The sequence below is a fragment of the Anolis sagrei genome, chromosome 5, assembly GCF_037176765.1.
Source record: "Anolis sagrei isolate rAnoSag1 chromosome 5, rAnoSag1.mat, whole genome shotgun sequence".
NCBI lineage: Eukaryota > Metazoa > Chordata > Lepidosauria > Squamata > Dactyloidae > Anolis > Anolis sagrei.
This window is the reverse complement of record NC_090025.1, coordinates 145,198,642-145,220,835: the sequence shown is the minus strand read 5'-3', so window position 1 is coordinate 145,220,835 and position 22,194 is coordinate 145,198,642. Positions and strand designations below refer to the sequence as shown.

General features: G+C 41.1%; 1 long non-coding RNA gene across 1 annotated transcript in view; it reads right to left on the bottom strand.

The window, feature by feature from the left end:
* Positions 1 to 21,993, bottom strand: part of LOC137097094 (uncharacterized) — a 113,719-nt gene extending 91,726 nt beyond the window's left edge. Inside the window, exons 1-2 of the long non-coding RNA XR_010909973.1 lie at positions 21,933 to 21,993; positions 21,495 to 21,546 (exon numbers count right to left, since the gene is read on the bottom strand). This is a non-coding gene — a long non-coding RNA (uncharacterized lncRNA). The remainder of the gene's footprint in view (positions 1 to 21,494; positions 21,547 to 21,932) is intronic.
* Between the last annotated feature and the right edge of the window lie 201 nt (positions 21,994 to 22,194).

Sequence of the window (22,194 nt, the reverse complement as noted above, 5' to 3'; positions counted from 1 at the left end):
TACTTACAGTCCAGCAGCCACCTCTCCAGCCAACATCCAAGCTGGAATTTAGAAGCCAAAATGGGGAGTGCCAATCTGCTAAACAAGCTCCCCCCTTCTTTTAAGAGGCTTGTCTCACTTCATTGACATGGCAAATAGCCTTCCCCACCCAGGCTTGTAGGAAGGGGAAAGCAAATATTTGTGGTTCTTCATTTTCATGGGAATGTTGCGGTTCGAAAATTCAACCTTTTTCAAGCCTCTACTAGTTATTTGTTTATTGCTTATTGTATTGTATATGTGTGCATTGCTTATTGTATTGTATATGTGTGCATTGGTATGCCGTTTTCCTGAACTCTAGGTTGGGGGAGGGGCTGCAGACCACATGATCAGATTTGGGACTGTTCAGATCTCAGACTTCATTTTAGAAAAAATGACTCCATTAGACTCTCAGTACACAGAAATGCTTTATGCTTTGGGCTGTTGAGATCATAAGAAAGATGCCCTGTGTTATCTGCAGAGAGAAACTATTTCAAATCCTATCTGTAACTGGATTGATAAGCAATATATCTGTATGTTGAATACATGAAGTTTGTAAGTAAACCAACTATGTTATTTTTAACAAAGACTACTTATGTTGTCTCTTGAGAGCATGGTTTAAAATCAAGCTGTTTTAAGGGACAGTAGATATTTTTGGGCAACTGAAATAACACTTTTGAAATCCTGCTGGTTTGTTTTGTTTTGTTTTGTTTTTTGTTTTTTGTTTTTTGTTTTTTGTTTTTTGTTTTTTGTTTTTTGTTTTTTGTTTTTTGTTTTTTGTTTTTTGTTTTTTGTTTTTTGTTTTTTGTTTTTTGCATTGGCATATCTATGTTCCTAACAGTTCAAAGAGATGTCTAGGTGTATCAGTCTAACAGCTGAGAAACCTAATTGCCTTGCATGAATACTAGTGGATATTTTCCACTAAGGAGAAGACTGAGTCAAATGAGTTTTAACTCTTCTCAGAAAGATCATACTTTACAAAAGATTACAATCTCTAACAAAGTAATGCCTTTGTAAAAGGTTAACATTATTCCAATAGTGTGAATGCCAATTAATCTCCAAAAGCATCACACTTCCAAAAGCCTGTGGAGATTCCTGGTTTTCCCAAAAGGTTATGAATGCCATTTTCCAAAAGTTGTGTCCTTAACCCTAGAGAATGCAGAGGGCTAACTGTACACAGTAATGCTATTATTCCTATTTACTAAAAGTGGTTTTATTTTGTGTGAGTTAGGTTTTGGGTTTGTGTATAGTTTGTAATATATTGTGTTTTGTTGTGTGGTTGTGATGGTGCTGAAATCCAGATACCTCTTCCAAGTATTGTGTGAAAAAAGAAAGAACTCAATATTCTAGGACCCAGATCAGACACGCAAAGTTATGAGTGCTATGACAATAATAGCTACACATTAGTATTTAATAGAGTGAATCAAATAATTATGTTGCTTCTCATGCCTACAATTTTCTGTGTCCTTTGAGAAACTATAAAAATGATTTTCTTATTAGGATGCAGAGGAAAACATGATATATGCATATTCTGGTATTCTTTTTCAAGCAAATCAGTCAAATTAACAGTAACAACGTGCTTTTGTTCTTTCCACTTTAATTCTGAAGAAGTAATACCTTATCCACTATACTAAGCCTTATAAGAAGGAGTACTATAAAGAAGCATTCTCCCATTATTTTTCAACTTTAGTAAGCTCCATTTAAAAAACTCATCAACTAGGAATCTTCATTGTGTGAAGTGATAGATGGCTAAGGTATTCTCATTTAACAGTATATTTAATGAAAAATGTTAGCCAATGTCCATAGCCTAGTTCTTACTTCTTACTTTACTTAGGCGATCCCTCGTTGTCCTAGTAGGATAATGTTCCAGGGTGGGTCCATAGGTCTGCATCTTCTTCTACAGTGAGGGCATTGGTTTCCAGGTGGAACGCGGTCCCGATCTGGGTTGGCTTGATGCGCCTTCCTCTTGGCATGTTTCTCTCTTTCGCCCTCCATTAATGCCTCTTCAAATTCTGCACCACTGCTGATCATAGCTGATCTCCAGCTGGAGCACTCACAGGCCAAGGCTTCCCAGTTCTCAGTGTCTATGCTGGAGTTTTTAAGGTTGGCTTTGAGCCCATCTTAAAATCTCTTTCCCTGCCCACCAACATTCCATTTTCCATTCTTGAGTTCAGAGTAGAGCAACTGCTTTGGGAGACGGTGGTCAGGCATCCGGACAACATGGCTGGTCCAACGGAGTTGATGGTGGAGGACCATCGCATCAATGCTGGTGGTCTTTGCTTCTTCCAGCACGCTGAAATTTTTCTGCTTGTCTTCCCAAGAGATTTGCAGGATTTTCTGGAGGCAGCGCTGATGGAATTGTTCCAGAAGTTGCATTTGATGTCTGTAGACAGTCCATGTTTCGCAGGCATATAGCAGGGTTGGGAGGACAATAGCTTTATAAACAAGCACCATTTAAGGTGGAATCAGGTGTTAAATAGGGATGTGTTATTGCCCCAACGTTATTTTCCATCTTCATCGCTATGATACTTCATCTTGTTGATGGGAAGCATCAGTACCCTTAGCATCCTCACTGGGGGAAGAACTATCTATAGACCTTGAAAAAATACTGATGTTATTGTTTATTTATTTACAGTATTTATACCCAACCCCTCCCAATCCTGAAGGCAACAATTTGATGCCATATCAACAACAAATATAAAATAAATGTATACATTAAAACATAAATTTAAAAGCCATAGAGATTAATGCACATTATTAAAACCATGATGGGGAGCTTCCCACCGGAGTAGAAATCATGTATCGGACAGATATCAAGCTATTTAACCTCAGCAGACTGAAAGCCAAAACCAAGGATGCAACAATATCTCCAGTATGCTGATGACAACATCATCTATGTGCATACAGAAGAAGGACCTAAAAGCCATTCTAAACACCTTCGCAGAAGCCTACGAGAAGCTCGGCCTGTCATTGAACATCAAGAAAACCAAAGTCCCCTTCCAGCAGTGACCAGCCAATCCCTCTCCAATGCCAGAGATACAGCTTAATGGTGTAACACCAAAGTCAACATTGACACCAAAATACAACACCGCCTGAGCTCTTTGAGTGCAACATTTTTCTGAATGAAGCAGAGAGTGTTTGAAGACCAGGACATCTGTAGGGATAGCCTAGTGTTAACATTGGGTTTAAGAGCTGTGATTGTCTTATTACTGCATTAAAAACCTCTGTCATTTCTCTGTGCAATAATAGGAACACTGGGAGATATCAAAAGATGCATGGACGTAACACTAATGTGCAACTCAACGTTTTTTCTCCATCTCTCAGTTCTTGAAATTACAAGCATGAAAACCATAACAAAAATCAAATAAGAACAAATATCTATGAAAATCAATTTGTGGAGTTAGCTAGTCCATCTGCTGATGATATTGGAAACTGTATATTGGAAACCTAACACATTTATAAATGGTATGCGAGTCTAGGCTGAGGGAAACAAGAAATTACAAAGCTATTTTCAGAATAAAAATGAAAAGGGTTTTAAAAATTACAGTGGTATAGTATAGAGCTATTGGGTTATAAGTGATGTTGACAAGCAATTCCAACAGTACTGTATACATGGCTACTATATGGGCCGTTTGTTTCACTCTGGCTATGTAAAATTGTAAACATGTGAGAGGTTAGGAGTATATTTATTGTTGAAAACAAAGAGCTAACTATAATTTGGATGACTGCCAGATTTGATATTTCTAAAATCACAACCTGCTTCTCTAAAATAGAAAACAACTACCAAACAACAGTAAAAAGAAAGAAAGAAGAAGAAGCAAAGACATCCAATAGGGATGTGTATTATAATCTTCAAGTGCAAATTAAAACATGGCTTTACAGTGTTGTATTCTGTTTACTAGCCTTCAGGAAGATTGCTTCTAAGAGCATCAGTACCCTTAGCATCCTCACTGGGGGAAGAAATATCTATAGACCTTGAAAAAATACTGATTTTATTGTTTATTTATTTACAGTATTTATACCCAACCACTCCCAATCCTGAAGGCAACAATTTGATGCCATATCAACAACAAATATAAAATAAATGTATACATTAAAACATAAATTTAAAAGCCATGGAGATTAATGGACATTATTAAAACCATGCAATCTGACATAGTCAAAAATCCATTCCAGTTGTCATTGCACATTCTCCATCATCACTTATTGCACTGCACTATTGGCCAAAGGCTTGGTCCCAGAGTCATGTTTTTACTTGCTTTCTGAAGGTCAGGAGGGAAGGAGCTGACCTGATTTCACTAGGGAAGGAGTTCCATAGCTGAGAAGGCCCTGTCCTTCATTTATTGATGTATTTATGTATTTATTTACTTTATTTGTACACCGCCTTTCTCAGCCTATCGGCTATTCAAGGCGGTTTGCAACAAAACAGTATACATAGTATCATAATATTTATTTATTTATTTGTTATTTATTTACTTCATTTATATACCGCTTTTCTCAGCCCTCAGGCGACTCAAAGCGGTTAACAACAGCAAAATTCAATGCAAAACATCATAAAACGATTATGGGACAGTTAAAACAATAGCATCATCAACAATTAAACATCAATATAACAATCATTAGCATCTCATCAGTAAAATCAGAATCCAATCTCATCATCCGTTAATCTGTGTTCCTATATTCATTACACTGCTTAATCAAATGCTTATTTGAACAGCCAGGTCTTCACTTTCCTCCAAAACGCCAACAGGGAGGGGGCCGATCTGATATCTATAGGAAGGGCATTCTACAGCCGAGGGGCCACCACTGAGAAGGTCCTGTCTCTCGTTCCCGCCAAACGTACCTGGGATGAAGGCGGGGCTGAGAGCAGAGCCTCTCCGGACGATCTCAAGGTCCTAGATGGTTCGTAAGGGGAGATACGTTTGGACAGGTAAGTTGGGCCAGAACCGTTTAGGGCTTTATAGGCTAGAACCAGCACTTTGAATTGTGCCTGGTAGTAAACTGGCAGCCAGTGGAGCTGGCGCAACAAGGGGGTTGTATGCTCCCTGAGAGCTGCTCTAGTTAGCAATCTGGCTGCTGTAGAGAGCGTTGCAGTAGTCTATACAGGATGTAACAAGAGCATGGACTACCATGGCCAAGTCAGACTTCCCAAGGTACGGGCACAGCTGGTGCACAAGCTTTAACTGTGCAAATGCTCCCCTGGTCACCACCGAGATCTGGGGTTCCAGGCCCAACAATGAGTCCAGGATCACACCCAGACTGCAAACCTGTGTCTTCAGGGGGAGTGTAACCCCGTCCAACACAGGCTGTATCCCTTGCCCTGTTCGGCCTTACGACTGAGCAGGGGTACCTCTGTCTTGTCTGGATTCAATTTCAATTTGTTAGCCCTCATCCCCACCAAGTGCACCTGTGAAGGGGTGGGACTGAGAGCAGGGCCTTCCCAGATGATCTTAACCGCTAAGTTGGTTCATAGGGGAAGATGCATTCAGACAGGTAAGCTGGGCTGAAACTGTTTAGTGCTTTATAGGCTAAAGCCAGCACTTAGAATTGTGTTCTGTAGGAGACAATCAGTGTTGGGTATAAATTTTGACCAAAACTAGAGGGGGGTTCTTTTTTCTGGTACAATGCATAATATATTGGAAATGTTAACATTAATGTATTAACCAATTACAAATCTCATTCTGCCTATTAGGCACTTAAGCTATATAAAATTAAATTTTCACTGTCATCATACCCAAAGAACCATAAGCTAAGAAATTCACCACACCAAACATTCTAATTTAATAGTGCTATTAAAACTAAATGCAACAGGATAGTTAAATTTTGGAATACAGAGCCACCAATACACAAATGACACCCAACTCTACTACTTCTTTCCACCAAAAGCCAAGGAAGCTATCCTGACCCTAAACCATTGCCTGTCATCAGTAATGGACTGGATGAGGTAAAACAAATTTATTTATTTATTTATTTATTTATTTATTTATTTATTATTCGAACTTATATGCCGCCACTCCCCTGGGGCTCGGAGTTGCTTACAAGAACAGGCTAAAATCTAACACAATTTAAAAACAATTTAAAACAATTTAAAAACAGCAATATTAAAAGTCAAAGGCCTGTCGAAACAGATATGTTTTACATGCCCTGCGGAAAGCTGATAAGTCCCGCAAGGCACGGTGGCAGAGTAGATTGGGATAAGACTCAATGTGATATGTATGACAATGGACTGTCCCAGACAATAATTTGTAAACTGGTGTGATTTTAATCAAATGTTCTCAATGTAGTGTATTTAATGATCTGTTTTATGACTGTGGTTAGCACTCAAATGAGTGCTTGTTTCCTGGAGGGTTAGAAGGACGGGGTACAAATTTATGAAATAAATAAATAAACTTAATCCAGACAAAACAGAGGTACTCCTGCTCAGTCAGAAGTAGATCAGGGAACAGGGATTCAATCAGTGCTAGATGGAGTTACACTCCCACTGAAGACACAGGTCTGCAGTTTGGGGGTCCTCCTGGACTCAGCACTGAATCTGGAGGCCCAGGTTTCAGTGGTGGCCAGGAGGGCCTTTGCACAATTAAAACTTGTGCACCAACTGCACCCGTTCCTTGAGAAGACAGATCTGGCCATGGTGGTACATTTCTCAGTTACATCCCATCTAGATTACTGTAACACGCTCTATGATTACTGTAACACGCTGCCTCTGAAGAGTACTCAGAAACTTCACTTGGTCCAAAGAGCTGCAGCCAGATTGTTAACTGGGGCTGGCTACAGTAAATGCCCCCCCCCCCCGGTAGTCTCTTTCTGGGCACAATTCAAATTGCTGTTCATGACCTTTAAAGCCATAGATGGTTCAGGTCCATTCTATTTGGCTGACTGCATCCCCTTGTGCGAACCTAACCAGACCCTGAGATCTTCAGGAGAAGCCCTTCTCTCAGTTGCACATCCATTTCAAGCTCAGTTGGCTGCCCCAACTCTGGAACTCCTGCCAAGGAAAGCCAGAATGGCTCCCTACCTACTGTCCTTTCAGCAGCAGGCAAAAACCTTTTTAGTCAGAAACCCAACCCTGCTACTCTTCCCACCCCCCCACCCCCAAAGCCAAGGAAGCTGTCCTGACCCTAAACCAGTGCATGTCATCAGTAATGGACTGAATGAGGTAAAACCTTTAAAGAAAGTTCTTCTTTTAAAGAAGAAGGTTTTTAAGCTCATGCCTCATTACTTTGAGATACTCATTGGGTGACAGCAAGGGAATTTACCGGCAGCATGGCAAATCTCTGAGGCGGTGGGGGAAACCATCACCCCACACTCTGCATTGGCTACACTGCCACTTTCTCCATCACACAAGAGAAAGTGTCACCACCAGGGTCCCGCTGCACTGACCCCATCCTAACTAATTTGAACATCAGAAGCCTCTCATGTTCTCTGGGCTCCATCCCAGGAGACTTCCAGGATGGAGCCCTATCAGAAGTAGCCCTGCATCATTTGATGGGCTGTAGTGGGTTCTATCCTTTGAATGGAGCTAATATGATATGGTCCTTAGCCATTCCACAAATAAAGTGACCTGATTTCCATGTATTATAAAAGCATTTTGATATGCTTTTATTCCCTCATCAAAAATATATTGTTTGCAACTCATTCATGTCTAGGGCCCTTCCACACAGCCTTCTATCCCAGAATATCAAGGCAGAAAATCCCACATTATCTGAGTGTGGACTCAGATAACCCAGTTCAAAGCAGATATTGTGAGATTTTCTGCTTTGATATTCTGGGATATAGGGCTGTGTGGAAGGGCCCTAAGCTTTGGATCGTATGTGATAGTTCTTCCAATAAAATACCAGTACACACCACAAAACAGGGCCAATGAAACAGGAATTTAGTGGCAAAGCAGGAAAACAGATACATAAATCACAACATTTGAAATTTAGGAGGGGGAATATATAAATAATTCAAACTTGTTCAAATTTCAGCATCTTTGAATTTCTATCGTGCACATGGAACTCAAGTTGAAAATATCTGAAGAGTACAGGACATTTCTTAATGGCTTTGCTTTGCTTATTGTTTGATCATTGATTTCAAATATGAACTCTCACAAGCATTAAGCTATCAAGTATTAATCACTATTGATTACATTATACTATGCCAGCAGGTTTTGCTATACTTGCATATTTGTTATCAGATATATACGATGCTATCAACTCATCAAATGCTTTCAAATATGACATGCCAATAAAATTCAGACTATATTCTGGAAATCACAGGTTCTGCAAAATATTATTACAGGTTTTTCAGCGAAAAGAACCAACGACATATATCTTTGGTGCATCCACACTGCAGGGCTACAGCACTTTAAGGCCAATTTAACTGCAATGTGTCTTTCCCTCAGAATCTTTCAGGTATCCTTCAGCAGGGTACATTGCCATTACAATTCAGAGTTATTTGTCATAAAACATCAAGTCCCCCATAGGATGAGCTCCTGGTTGTTAAAGTAGTATGAATCTGCTATAATTGTACAGCTTGAATACACCTTTGATCTGCTGTAGAATTGCTGTGGAAAATGTTTCTTGAAGGTATAGAGCAGCACTTTTCCAAACGGTGTGTTATGACAGGTTAGCGTGACATCTGCAGTGTGCTGCAATAACGTAATAAGTTGCATGGACAATGGCAACAAAGCTGCCAGAAGAAAACATTTGGATAGCACACAACAAGTTGGGCTATCCAAAGGCCACAACTTGTTTAGTGGTTATAATTGAAACACAGGGTTGGCAGCCATATATGGGTCCTGGATCAAGGTATCGAACAGCCCACTGCTGACCACTGAACCACAGGAAACAATAGCGGGTCAATTGTAGGTTCTTGTTCTTTCTCTCTGTGACCCCTGCACTGCCAACCCCCCCCCCTTCTGCAGACCCCCCTTCTGTGAAAGGGGCCCACACCAATGTACCAGATCCAGGACCCATGTCAACCACCCCCAAGATGTGATAAAAATACCAAGAACAAAGCAACATTCAATAACAATAACAAAGACCACAGATTAGAGGGAAGGAGGGTGGGAAGAGCTTGGCGGAAACTGAGATGGAGAGCCCAGGTCACCTTTTATCCACAGCAAGTGGACTAGAGAGAAGAGGTCCTCCTTCAAGTCTGCCTGCTGCAACCAATCAGAGCACAGGAAAGGAGCCTGCCCCTGATTGGCTGTTGGCCCGGAGTGTCCCAGGAGCACACATGGTGCTTTTTTAAAAAAAAACTTTTAAAAAACTTTTTACACATGGTGCAGGGCTCCCTGGAAAGGAGGCTCCCTGCAAAATGTTGCATGGAGGAGAGTACTTTCTACTGCCATATCCCTGCCTGATAAGTTGGGCAGGATATCAATGGCAAAAATTTAGAAAACATATGTTAACTGACAAATTGGATATATATATATATATATATATACACACACACACACACACATACACGCATGGCATATATATGTGCAAGGTTGTCATGAGATAAGTTGTGTTCCTACACATTTCATTATTACCGTTTATGTATATGTTTGCATCTCTAAATAAGATACTGACTTAACTTCTGGTTGCTAGTAAAACTGAATTACTGTGTCATGAAATGATGTATGTCTAAAAAGTATGTCACCAATGTTTGGAAATGTTTGGAGAGCTCTGGCATAGAGTGTAAAAACAACTGTGTTAGCCACTAGTACAACAGTTTTTCACTACAGTAGCTTTCTGCACAGTTAAGTATTCAATGCAATTGCATTGCTGTGAGAGTTTTAGGGCCTTCACAGTCATAGCAAATTTAAGTCTGCCTGAGATGCTCATCTGTCAAGTTTGCCCACAGCCACAAATAAAAAGGTACTAAATGACCACAAGGAACCTCCTCTTTATCTTGTTTTGTTTACTTTCAGGTACCTTCTTTCGCTTTGTTTTCTACTTCTTTTATACGCCCACCTCTTCCCTCCCGTGTGCATCTGAGAATTACTTGCAGCTGGTGATTGGCAGTGATAGATCTGCTAGATGTTTGTGAAGGGAAAATATAAGAGGGGAAAGGCTCACTTTGATCAGGTTGCTGATTTCTGCCAGCAATCTCTCAGGTAAAAGAACTGTGAAAGTTCTTTTGACTTTGTGAATTCTTTTTCCTTCTTGTTGCCTCCACTGTCCCTTCAAGAGCTAGTGGGAATGACACTGCCACAATGTCAATTATCAAATACTGAAGAAAAGCAGTTGTCAAAAAGTGAGATCAAATGTAATGGGATATGATAAATAAAATTTAATGGCCTTGGTAGCTTCAAGAATACTAATCAGAGGGGCACAAAAGAAGCAAGTGACACTGTACTTCATAAGAATTTAACATGGGAAGATTGGCAAATACCATCCAGTAAGTGCTAAGTTAATACCGACTTACAAGAAGAGAAGAAAAGTAAGTTTATTTTAAAGAGAATGTGGGGATAAGAGTCAAGAGTAAATTTTAATATTAGGTTCTGAGGTGTGCAAAACTATGGTAACTCATCGTAAGTTTTAATGAGTATTGAAATATTTTTCTCGCACAAGCTTCTTAGGTATCCCTGAATGATAAATAATATGCCTACATTGCTTTATTCCTGTTCTGGCCCAATCAAGATATGCAGCAATATAGATAGGAGACAAGTTACTACTGATGTGATATTTGCTGATGAAAATGCTACAAAGGCAAACTAGTTAATTATTAAAAGGTCAGCATATCTCCAAGGATGGAAGAATATTTGGAAAAAGAAGTTAGAAAATGTGTTTTTGAGTGTTGAGAAATCCCAAGGAAAGGAATTTTGGATTGATAAGAAACTACTCAATTTGGAATTTACTGTGTGCAAAAATGTGTGTGTCTATGTTGTTTCTAGTGGGTTTTTATTTTTGCAGAAAATAGAAATAAATATTTCTATGTGGAACATTGATTGCAAAATGCTGTTTTCTGCAACCAAAAACCCTGTAAAATTTGCACAGAATAAGTCAAGAATTGTAATGGGAGAGTGGTTTTTAAAAACTGTGAGAGTTTTATAGATTTCCTCACAATGGAAACAATGGTGCTTCCTAGTTTCAAATACACGAGGGTTCATATTTCATATCACATGCAGAAACAAAGCTTATCATGAAACATTTGCTAACTATATTTGAGGGTGGATCTAGATAGCCCTTTATCCCAAAAGCATCTGCATGAAAAAAAATTGATGTTTCAGGGGGCTGTCCACACCCACTCCAGAAAGCACCCACTTTCTGGGGAGGGTTGTCCACATGTTCTCTCGGGACTAGCCCGAGAGAACATGTACAGGCCCTACCCCCCCCCCCCCCCAAGCCTTCAGATCCTTAGAAAAGTAAAAAAACCCACCTTATCAGCCTGCAGTGTTTCCTCTGAGCAGCTCTCCTGGTGCGTACAAATGAGGTGCCAGGAAAGTGGAGAAGGAAGCAGGTTTCCTCCCCCCCCCCCCCCCCCCGCTCTCCTGGCACATCATTTGTATGTGCTGGAAAGCTGCTCTGAGGGAATACTGCAGGCTAGTAAGTTTTTTTTTTGTTTTTTGTTTTGCTTTTCTAAAAGGTCTGAGGGCTTGGGGAGAGGGGTGGATATTCCTACAGTTTACTGGGCTTATTTAGCCCAGAAAACTATGGGAATGGTGTCTGGACTATAGTCTAGACAGTGGAAGTAGTACATTTACCCACACCTTCCAAGAAGGCATGGAATAAATGCACTAAGAAATTAATTCACTACAAACAGGGTTTTCCTGGTTTGTAACACATTAATGTGGGTCTGCCCAGAACGTCATCTGGGCAGCCCCCTTTTTATAGCATAAGTTTCCGCAACAAAGGGGCTGTCTGGATTGGCCCTGAGTCACTGATATTTCAGAACAGCTTTGGATTTCCACACTGTCTTGATTGGTGATACTTATGGTGATGTAATAAGTTTAAAGCTTGTCAGGGGAAAAATTCTAAGAGTCAAAGAAGTCAGAGTAAATCAAGAGAAGTTCTGGGTTTATCCTACTTGTTTGTTGAAGAAACCAAAAATATAATTAGTACAAAAATAGCTTTTTTATAACAGCTCATATAGTAATTGCTCAAAAATAGAAAACTTTACAAAGTTTATCTTTGGATTGCTGATATGAGATGCTGTGGTTTTTTGCACTCATAGAAAAACTGAGACAACAGATTTGCAACTCAAGAAGAGAAACCACAGTTACCTAGTTGTTGTTTTATATGAGCTTGTGACATATATTGTTGTCCTATAAATAAATTTTGTAAACAAACAATATAGGTTTTTTTCCAGTTTTTAGATTGAGAAAATGTGTCTTCATCAATAGAAGCTGGCATAGAAATGGCATTTTAATGTGAACTGAATGACATTACTAGTGTGAATGGAATATTTCTCTACATAACTTCCATCCTCCATCAGTGTAAGTAGCCAAGGGGCCCCCATAGAAGTGGTGGTGGGGAAGGGGAGATGCGGGAAAAGGAGACCAATAATTCGGCCTAGGGATCGTGTATCAACCTTAGTAATTCCAAACTGGTCTCCTAACATGGTAAATTGGTGTAACCAGGATGGCGGTCCCTCTGGATTGAAGGTGGTGCTGTTGAACGCCAGATCTGTCAATGGAAAAACAACTTTCATCCAGGACCTAATCCTGGATGAACGGGCAGATCTGGCGTGCATCACGGAGACCTGGCTGGACGAGACTGGAGGTGTGAATTTGACCCAACTCTGCCTGCCAGGTTTTTCCGTGCATCACCAGCCGAAATCCGAAGGGCGGGGAGGAGGGGGTTGCAGTGGTCTATAGAAATTCAATCCCTCTGACCAGGGACCCCATCCCACAGTCAACAAATTTTGAATGCGTCCACCTGAGGGTGGGTGACCGGGACAGAATAGGGATTCTGTTAGTGTCCCGTCCACCTCGCTGCACTACAGTCTCCCTGCCTGAGCTAGCGGGGGTGGTCTCGAGCCTGGCATTGGAGTCTCAGCAGCTCATTGTGCTGGGGGACTTCAATGTCCATGCCGAGGCAGCCCTTTCAGGAGCGGCTCAGGACTTCATGTCTGCCATGGCAACCATGGGGCTGTCCCAACAAGTATCTGGCCCCACCCACAGTGCGGGACACACATTGGACTTGGTTTTCTGTCAGGGATGGGAGGAAGGTGGCGGTGTTGAGGAGTTAACCATCTCTCCGTTGCCATGGACCGACCACTTCCTGGTCAGATTTAGGCTCACTGCATCCCCTAACCTCTGCAGATGTGGAGGACCCATTAAGCTGGTCTGCCCCAGGAGGCTTATGGATCCGGATGGATTACTGATGGCTCTTGGGGAATTTCCCGCCGCCTTGGTAGGTGATCCTGTCGATGCTCTGGTCGCTCTCTAGAATGGGGAGATGACTAGGGCAATTGACACGATCGCTCCGGAACATCCCCTCTCGAGTAGCCGAGCTAAACCAGCTCCTTGGTTCACTGAGGAACTGGCAGCGATGAAGCGAAGGAAGAGGGAACTAGAGAGCGTGTGGCGTTCGGATCCGAACGAGCCAAATCGAACACGGTTTGTGTCTTTTTTAAGGGCATATGCCGCGGCAATAAAGGCCACGAAGAAAGTTTTCTTCGCGGCCACTATTGCGTCTGCAAAGAACCGTCCAGCTGAGTTGTTCCGAATTGTCAGAAGCCTTTTAAATCCCACCACTCAAGGTGGGAACCCTGACATTTCGGCCTCTTGCTGTGAAGCTTTTGCTCAGTTATTTGCAGACAAAGTCACTTTGATCCGCTCTGGTCTGGATACCACGTTAAAAGCAGTCTCTGAGGATGTAACACGAGCACCTGCTTGTCCTATTTTGATGGATTCTTTTCAATTGGTGAAACCCGAGGATGTGGACAAGATATTTGGAGGAATGAGGCCTACCACGTCCATCCTAGACCCCTGCCCATCCTGGCTTCTAAAGGAGGCCAGAGGGGGATTGGCTGAGTGGGTGGAGGTGGTGGTGAATGCCTCCCTTCGCGAAGGCAAAATTCCAGCGAGCTTAAAACAAGCTATAATAAAACCGCTGTTGAAAAAACCATCACTGGACCCCACTAAATTTGACAACTTTCGGCTAGTGTCCAATCTCCCCTTTTTGGGCAAAGTCCTGGAACGTGTGGTGGCCTCACAACTCCAGGTATTCTTGGTAGACACGGATTATCTGGATTCGGCACAGTCTGGTTTCAGACCGGGACATGGTACCGAGACAGCCTTGGTTGCCTTAGTGGATGATCTGCACCGGGAGCTCGACAGGGGGAGTGTGTCCCTGTTGGTGCTGCTGGACCTCTCAGCGGCCTTCGATACTGTCGACCACGGTATCCTTCTGGAACGCCTCGCAGGGATGGGACTTGGAGGTACTGTTTTACAGTGGCTCCGGTCATTCCTAGAGGGCCGATCCCAGAAGGTGTTGCTGGGAGACACCTGTTCAACCCCACAACCGTTGTCTTGTGGGGTTCCACAGGGTTCAATTCTGTCTCCCATGTTGTTTAACATCTACATGAAGCCGCTGGGAGAGATCATCCAGAGTTTCGGGGTACGGTGCCATCTGTACGCAGATGATGTCCAACTCTATCACTCCTTTCCACCTGCTACTAAGCGGGCTGTTGAGGTGCTGAACCGGTGCCTGGCCGCTGTGATGGTCTGGATGAGGGCAAACAAATTGAAATTGAATCCAGACAAGACAGAGATACTCCTGGTCAGTCGCAAGGCCAAACAGGGTATAGGGTTACAGCCTGTGTTGGATGGGGTCGCACTCCCCCTGAAGACGCAGGTTCGCAGCTTGGGTGTGACCCTGGACTCATCGCTGAGCCTGGAACCCCAGGTTTCGGCAGTGACCAGGGGAGCATTTGCACAGTTAAAACTTGTGGGCCAGCTGCGCCCGTATCTTGGGAAGTCTGACTTGGCCACGGTAGTCCACGCTCTGGTTACATCCCGCCTAGACTACTGCAACGCTCTCTATGTGGGGTTGCCTTTGAAGACAGTTTGGAAGCTTCAACTAGTCCAACGCTCGGCAGCCATGATTCTAACAGGAGCGGAACACAGGGAGCATACACCCCCCTGTTGCACCAACTCCACTGGCTACCGATTTGCTACCGGGCTCAATTCAAAGTGCTGGCGTTGGCCTTTAAAGCCCTAAACGGTTCCGGCCCAAGCTACCTTTCCGACCGCATCTCGGCCTATGAACCCACCAGGACTTTGAGATCTTCCGGGGAGGCCCTGCTCTCGATCCCGCCAGCTTCACAAGCACGGCTGGCGGGGACGAGAGATAGGGCTTTCTCGGTGGTGGCTCCCCGGCTGTGGAACACCCTTCCCACAGACATTAGACTAGCACCATCTCTAATGGTATTCTGCAAAAAAGTAAAGACCTGGTTATTTCAGCAGACGTTCGAATAATTAGTGCAATGACTGGTAATGACATAGGAATGGAACAATGGATGACGAATCTGGATCGTTTTTTTAGTGATGAGATGCTAGTGATTGGTTATTATAGTAATTTGTGTACTAACTGTGTATTGATTAGGTTGTTAACTGTTTTTATATTGGTGTATTGAACTTTGCTGTTTCCTGTGTGTTGTGAACCGCTGTGAGTCGCCTCCGGGCTGAGAATAGCGGTATAGAAGTAAATAAATAAATAAATAGATAGATAGAAACCCTCTCCTGGTCTTGAACCTATAGGTAACAATTTGTTTCCCATGTTGTTGTATAGTCCTAAAACACATGCACGCGTGTGTGACTAGGGGAGGCCAGCAAGTGTACAGAGTAACAGACTATCACATGGGAAGCAGTTACAGGTAGACCAAACCAGTCCAAGACAGCCAAATGTAATCCAAGAAGTTCTTGAAAGATGAAGGGTGGACTCAATCAGTGCAGTGTTCATTCGATGAAGCTAACTGTTGTAACCAAAGAGAGTTACAAGACATGATCAATGTAGCCAGTCCAGAATTCAAGTGAGCACTGAAAGGACTGCCTTCAATGAGACTGAGTGGTTGCAAGACAAACGATAAGAATTCCCAGCAGATGTTGCTGGTAGACCTATAGCTTTAATAGGCTTGTGCATTGATTCATTTTGGATGTTTGCCTTCAGCTGTTTCAACTTCTTTGAATGCCCATAATGGCAAGAGCTCTGCCACCATTTTCTTAACCAAAATAGACCATATAGCTGCCAGTCAGGCTACTTTTGATTTCTGTTGGGATTATGCAAAACGTGGAGAGGTTGCTACATGCTCACATGGGCTTTCCCTGTGAGCCCTACCTGTTGGGCAAATTAGAATAGAAGAAAGCCATGATGTGTCTTATGCAAACTGTGTCTATTTAATAGGGGAAGCACCTTCATTGCTCAATTGTGTCCTGGCTCTAGAGAAGTGCCTGGCTGCTGACTCGTTCACAGCTTTAGCTTTTGGCTTGGCTCATTGAATCTAGTTTTATTTTATAATTTCCCTAAATTTTCATAGATTATCCTTTATTTTCTTGATTTTTTTTTTCATTTAGGAGCTAGAAGTTGTAAAGTATGGGTGGGTGCCCAGGCCAAGACATGCCAGCAGCAGTCACCTACCTCATCATGTCCCTCCATCTGCTGCTCAACCTTTCCCTTGTTTGGAGAGCTGTGTTAACTTAAGCCAGCCATACCAAGATGTGCAGGCAGCAGGCACCAGACCCACCATGTGCTATCACCTGCAAACCTTTCACTTGTTTGTACAGCTCTGGTTAACTTAAGGGGTGGGTGTCCGGCTAGCCAGCCAGCTGGGCAAACACATGCAAGCAATCAACCAGCTGCATCCAGCCACAGCCAGCAGTCCCAGTGCCCATCTTTTCCAGTTGCCAGTCACCTGCCTGTCTTACTTGAAGTCATACTTCTCCCCTTGTCCCTGAGTTCCTCCATTGCCCTTTTTTTTATAGTGCTACTGCCACCTTGCCTTTCCGAATTAGTGAAGCCAATGACCTGCTCTGACTGCTAAGACATAAAATAATAAAATATGCTCCAAAAACATTGTTTTTTCCCCAACCATGGCTTGATTTCCCACAATATATTTTTAATTTTTTTCAAGTGAATCATACAGGAATGATTTTCTAATAAAGGGACATGCTGCTTGCTTGCTTGCTTGCGGATGGTGGGTTGCTTGCCTCTTCCAGCATCTTGTGAGAACATGAAATGCAAAAGCTTTGGAATAAGTTGCTGTTTTTTTATTAGTAAAGAAAGTGTAATTGTGGATTGTGAGATTTGAAAGTCTGCATCTTTGACATTTGGCAGGAAAAATGGTGCCATGCTGCTGCTCCTGGAGAAGGGCCAATAAGGATACCTTTTTGGGAATTTTTAAAGGAGATTTTATTTCTAGAAGGAAATTAAATTCCTAAAAATCAGGGGATGATCCAAACATTATGAAACTTGGTGTGCTAACAGTGGTACGTGTATACTCCAAGTTTGTCCATTTCCACCCTGATATCCCTAAAGTGACAGGAAGAGGAGCCTGGGATGTCTCTCCCCACTTCCCATTGCTGCCAATCATCCAGATCTTGCTGCATTTTTCAGCTGCAGACCAATTTTTTTGGTGGGGTGGCAATGGTTTTTGGGAGGTTTGTGAAACATGGATCTGAAGGTCCATCAAAATTCAGATAACAGAAATGGATCATGGTTCAGTCAAATTGCACAAGCCTACTGTTTAACTCTGGATACCAAGACAGTAGACAACATATTTGCAACAGATGTTGACCCCTATAAAAGTGTTTTTCCTCTCTTCTTCAAAGGACAGGAGTGATAAAACATCTAAACTCCAGCTTCTCAGATTAAGAGAAAGCTAGAAAGTTTTTGCAATCCAAATATAAAGTTTTTCAATTTCAGGTCATGAGTTATGATACTCTCTCCACTGGACCTATCTTTAGCACAAACATTCAGTTGTTGAAAAGAACTTACTCCTCATTTTTCATTCTACCTAAAACTACTAAATCAACTGTAAACATCTAGAAAATATAATTCACCATATAGCCCAATAACACTGTTGAATGTATACTAGTTGTCCTATTGTATTTATTCCCAAAATGGAATGTAAGAATATAGGAAATGTGTATATTTATATGTGTTTTCAGGCCATGGTTTTTTTTTATTTACACTCAGTTTTATAATGAAAATGTGTGGTGGTGGGTATTCTTTTTCTGTCTCTAATGTCTCCTGTCTGCTGTCTTACTCTACATATTTTAGGCTCCAGATCACAAAGATGAAATTTAATTTTTATGCAAATCCACAGCATAGCAATTCATTAAGCTGATTTATGTGGGGCTATCATTTTATGCATGTTTTATGCCTGAAAAAGTGTCACTGTGTTCTGGAGGCTAAATCCCAAGTAAGATATGCCCAGCAGTGTAGCTTTACTTTTTAGTTAATCTATCTCTCTGGGTTATAACCACACAATTCATTGCAACTGCATTCTATTTCACACAAATATAAATGCTTCTTCTACAAACACCATCCTAGCATGATATTGCTGTATTTCAGCAACAAATCACTACCAAGCTGAGGCTTTGTTTTGGTGTAATAATTCATCAAGCTTCAACAATTGCAAAGTATAGATATGACAATAATCATGAACTTCAAGAAATACCTTGCATCTTCAAAAATACTACAACTGTGCGGCACCTACTGCAGAAAGCAAATTAGACTGCTAAGAAGCAACATGATAATGCTCATGTATCTTGGACCATCAGCACACATACACTAATATGAAGAATCCAGAATGAAATTTGGTATGTTGGGTTTTCTATGTTGAGTTTAACAAGCATGGACCACCAAGAAATAGAACAATGGGAAATTTATCCATTACTGGTTTATTTATCCATTACTGTTTTTTAATGAAATGTTCAAGAATTTATTTTTTTAGTTTCCTGGGTTTTTTTTAATATGTCTAGTAGCTGTCAACTTTAAAAATCATTTCTGAAAAGCAAAGTAAAAGCATTGCCTGGTATTTGGTATTCTGTTTGCAGATATTATCTGTGGTGCACTCTACAGTGATCGAAACATACTTCTTTGGGGAGCTAAGTAGATATCATTCATTATATTGAGTTCATATCCATAAACCAATCTCTTGGAAACCATCTATTTAGACTATAGCTGGGGGAGATGTGCAAATGACAAATCATTTGGAATATAAATGGAATGGATGCCCATCCAAGGGTACATGGGAATATCCACTGCAGCAGAGATTGACAAAGAGGTGCAAAATGATTTACAATATAAAAGAGAAGAGGCAACATAAGGCAAGTGTACAAGAAAAAGGATGTTCCCTCATCTGGCATTTCAGGAAGGAGCTATTTCTGAACTACCAACTCATTTTAACTTTTTGGGAGCTGGAATGGTGTAAAAAATTGAAAATGTCACCTTGTTCTCAAAGGAATTCAGCTATTTCCCAAAACTGCTTGCAGCTATTTAAAGCACCAGAATCCCAAGTAATAATATGCTTTCAAGTTTTATTTTTTAAAAACCCAACAACACAGAAACAATAAAGCATGCCATGTCCTAAATTCTTTATCCCAATTTATCTGTGAATCCAATGTCATCATCAATGGATAAATGAGAACTGAGAGGCAGAACAAGAAGAGAAATGGAAGATTCTTATTTACATATCCCTATCTTGATTAAGTGGAAGAAAGGAATTTAGCAGACAACATTTTAGTAAGACTTCTTTTCTCTTTCTTTTTATAAAATTGGGTTTTATCCTTATCCAAAACAGGTACAGCTAGGTTGTTTAAAGTTAAACTAGAATGATCCTCCCAGAATCAATAATATTAATCTGATTGAAATAAGATTGAATGAACTTAACTAGTTGATGTAACATCGGCATATACTGTTGAGACACCAGCAAATGACCAAATTGGGACAAGTAGTATATAATAGGGTTGTGCAATTTGACTGAATTATGATCCGTTTTTGGTATCCAAATTTTGGTGGGTACCCAGATCCATTTTTGGGAGCCTCTCAAAATCGGCTAATGAAAAAAAAGCTCAGCAATCAAAAGATCTGGGAAGATCTGGCCCATTGGTGGAAATGGGGAACTTACAAGCCTCCCCTTCCCATCATTTCTAGGGCATCCAAATTAAGAAACCACCCTTTCTGTGATCCATTTCCTTATGTCTTTCAAGGAGACCTGGGTTTAAGGCAAGGGCTTAAGAAATGCCCCATTCCTGGGATAATTTCCCTTCTGTCTTTCAAGAAGACCTGGGTTTAAGGCAAGGGCTTCAGAAACCCCCCTACCTGGGATCCTTTTACTTCTGCATTTCAAAGAGACCTGAGTTTAAGGTAACAAGCTTAAGAAAACCACCCTTTCTGGGATCCTTTCCCTTCTACTCACTGCTTCCCTCCCTACACTCCACATGAAGCTGAAAGGAACTGCCATTTTTTAGCAGCAATTGTTCTGTTGTGGCCAGAAAAAAAATGGCAGTGGAGCCCATGCCGTTATGGGCATCTGAACCAGCCAAACCATCCGAATCATCTGAAGACCGTTTTTGAAAACAGATCTGTGCAAAACCCTAGTTTATAGTCAATTAAATGAATTTCATTCTTAAGGTAGAAGACCTCAAAGTATTTCTTGCTTGGATTGTTGTAGGTTTTTCGGGCTATATGGCCATGGTCTAGAGGCATTTTCTCCTGATGTTTCACCTGCATCTATGGCAAGCATCCTCACCTCACTACTTCTGAGGATGCTTGCCATAGATGCAGGCGAAACGTCAGGAGAGAATGCCCCTAGACCATGGCCATATAGCCCGAAAAACCTACAACAACCCAGTGATTCCGGCCATGAAAGCTTTTGACAATATATTTCTTGCTTGCTTTCCCCTTATAAATATCTAGTTGTTACCTCCCAATCCTCCAAAGAGGCACAGCTTTGGCTGAAGACACAGAAAGGCAAGTGTCATCTGGTTTGGTCAAAATTCTGTTTCTTTAGCAATACAGAGATACAATAGTAGAAAAGAGACATGGGGTGAGGAAATCAGGCACTTTTTATGGCTTACTTGCATAGCTCAGCATAAGAAGAAGGGTGTGTGACCCAATTGTAAACAGCTACCCAGGTGAATGAACACTGACCCCATGGATTGAACTAATAAACAGTTGGAATACCTTATATGACAGCAGCAGGAATTAAGGGGAACATGGTTTCCTGAGAGCCTACTCCATTTAGTGCTGATGTGGCTGACTCGCTTACATAAGATGGATGCTAAACCCCATTTTACAGTCTTGCTCTCACAGTAACAAAAATTAAATAACAATTTGTACTGTATGATTAGATAAGAAATGAAACAAAGGAATAAGTTACCTATTTCTTGGTTGTTTAAAGTTGCTATAATTAAAATAGCGTCAAAATTTTATTCTGCCTCTTAACAAATTGGAATTCCACCAAAGAGATTAAACTAATTTCAGTCAGCAACCAGTAAATACATTTATAATTAGATAGAAGCATAGTGTAAAAAAAGTACAAAGGTGCTCTGATCTTACCATGTGGCTATGTTGGTTTGAATTACATTTTCATTTCAGTCCCTGACAATGGCTGAAAGAAGAAATAGGAGAAAATATCAGATTAAGTGCAACAGGTTTCATTATTATCAATTACACAACTGATTTATGAAAGATGCTGGTGCAGGGTTCTCCAAAAGAAAATCGGAGTTGGAGGGCATCTTTGATTAGGGGAACAAGGGTTTAATTTCCAGACTATATAATGCATTTTTGAGTACAACTTAGAGGATAACCAAATAAAAACAGCTATGATTTCATGGGATAAAGATCTAGGGGAAAATATTGACTTGGAAAATTGGGAATATCTATGGAAAAGAGGATTTTAATTTTCAATAGCTGGCTCTATTAATGAAAATATGCATAAAATGTTTTATAGAAGTTATATAACTGGAGATGTTAGCTAAAATAGAAATATCTCACCAAAGCGAATGCCTGAAGAAAGATGAAGAAAGGCACCTTTTCCCATATTTGGTGGACCTGTTGGATGGCAGAAAGTTTTTGGAATAATGTGATTAAAGAAACAAACAAAATGGTTACTAATAAGGCTGAGAAAACCCAAAAAAGTGTATTTTAGTACTATTTAGAGAGAATAGCAAAGGTACAGAAGAAATATGTCAATACAGCTTTGTTGCAGCTAGATTAACAATAGCAAAATTTTGGAAGGGAAGCTGATGATGAAATA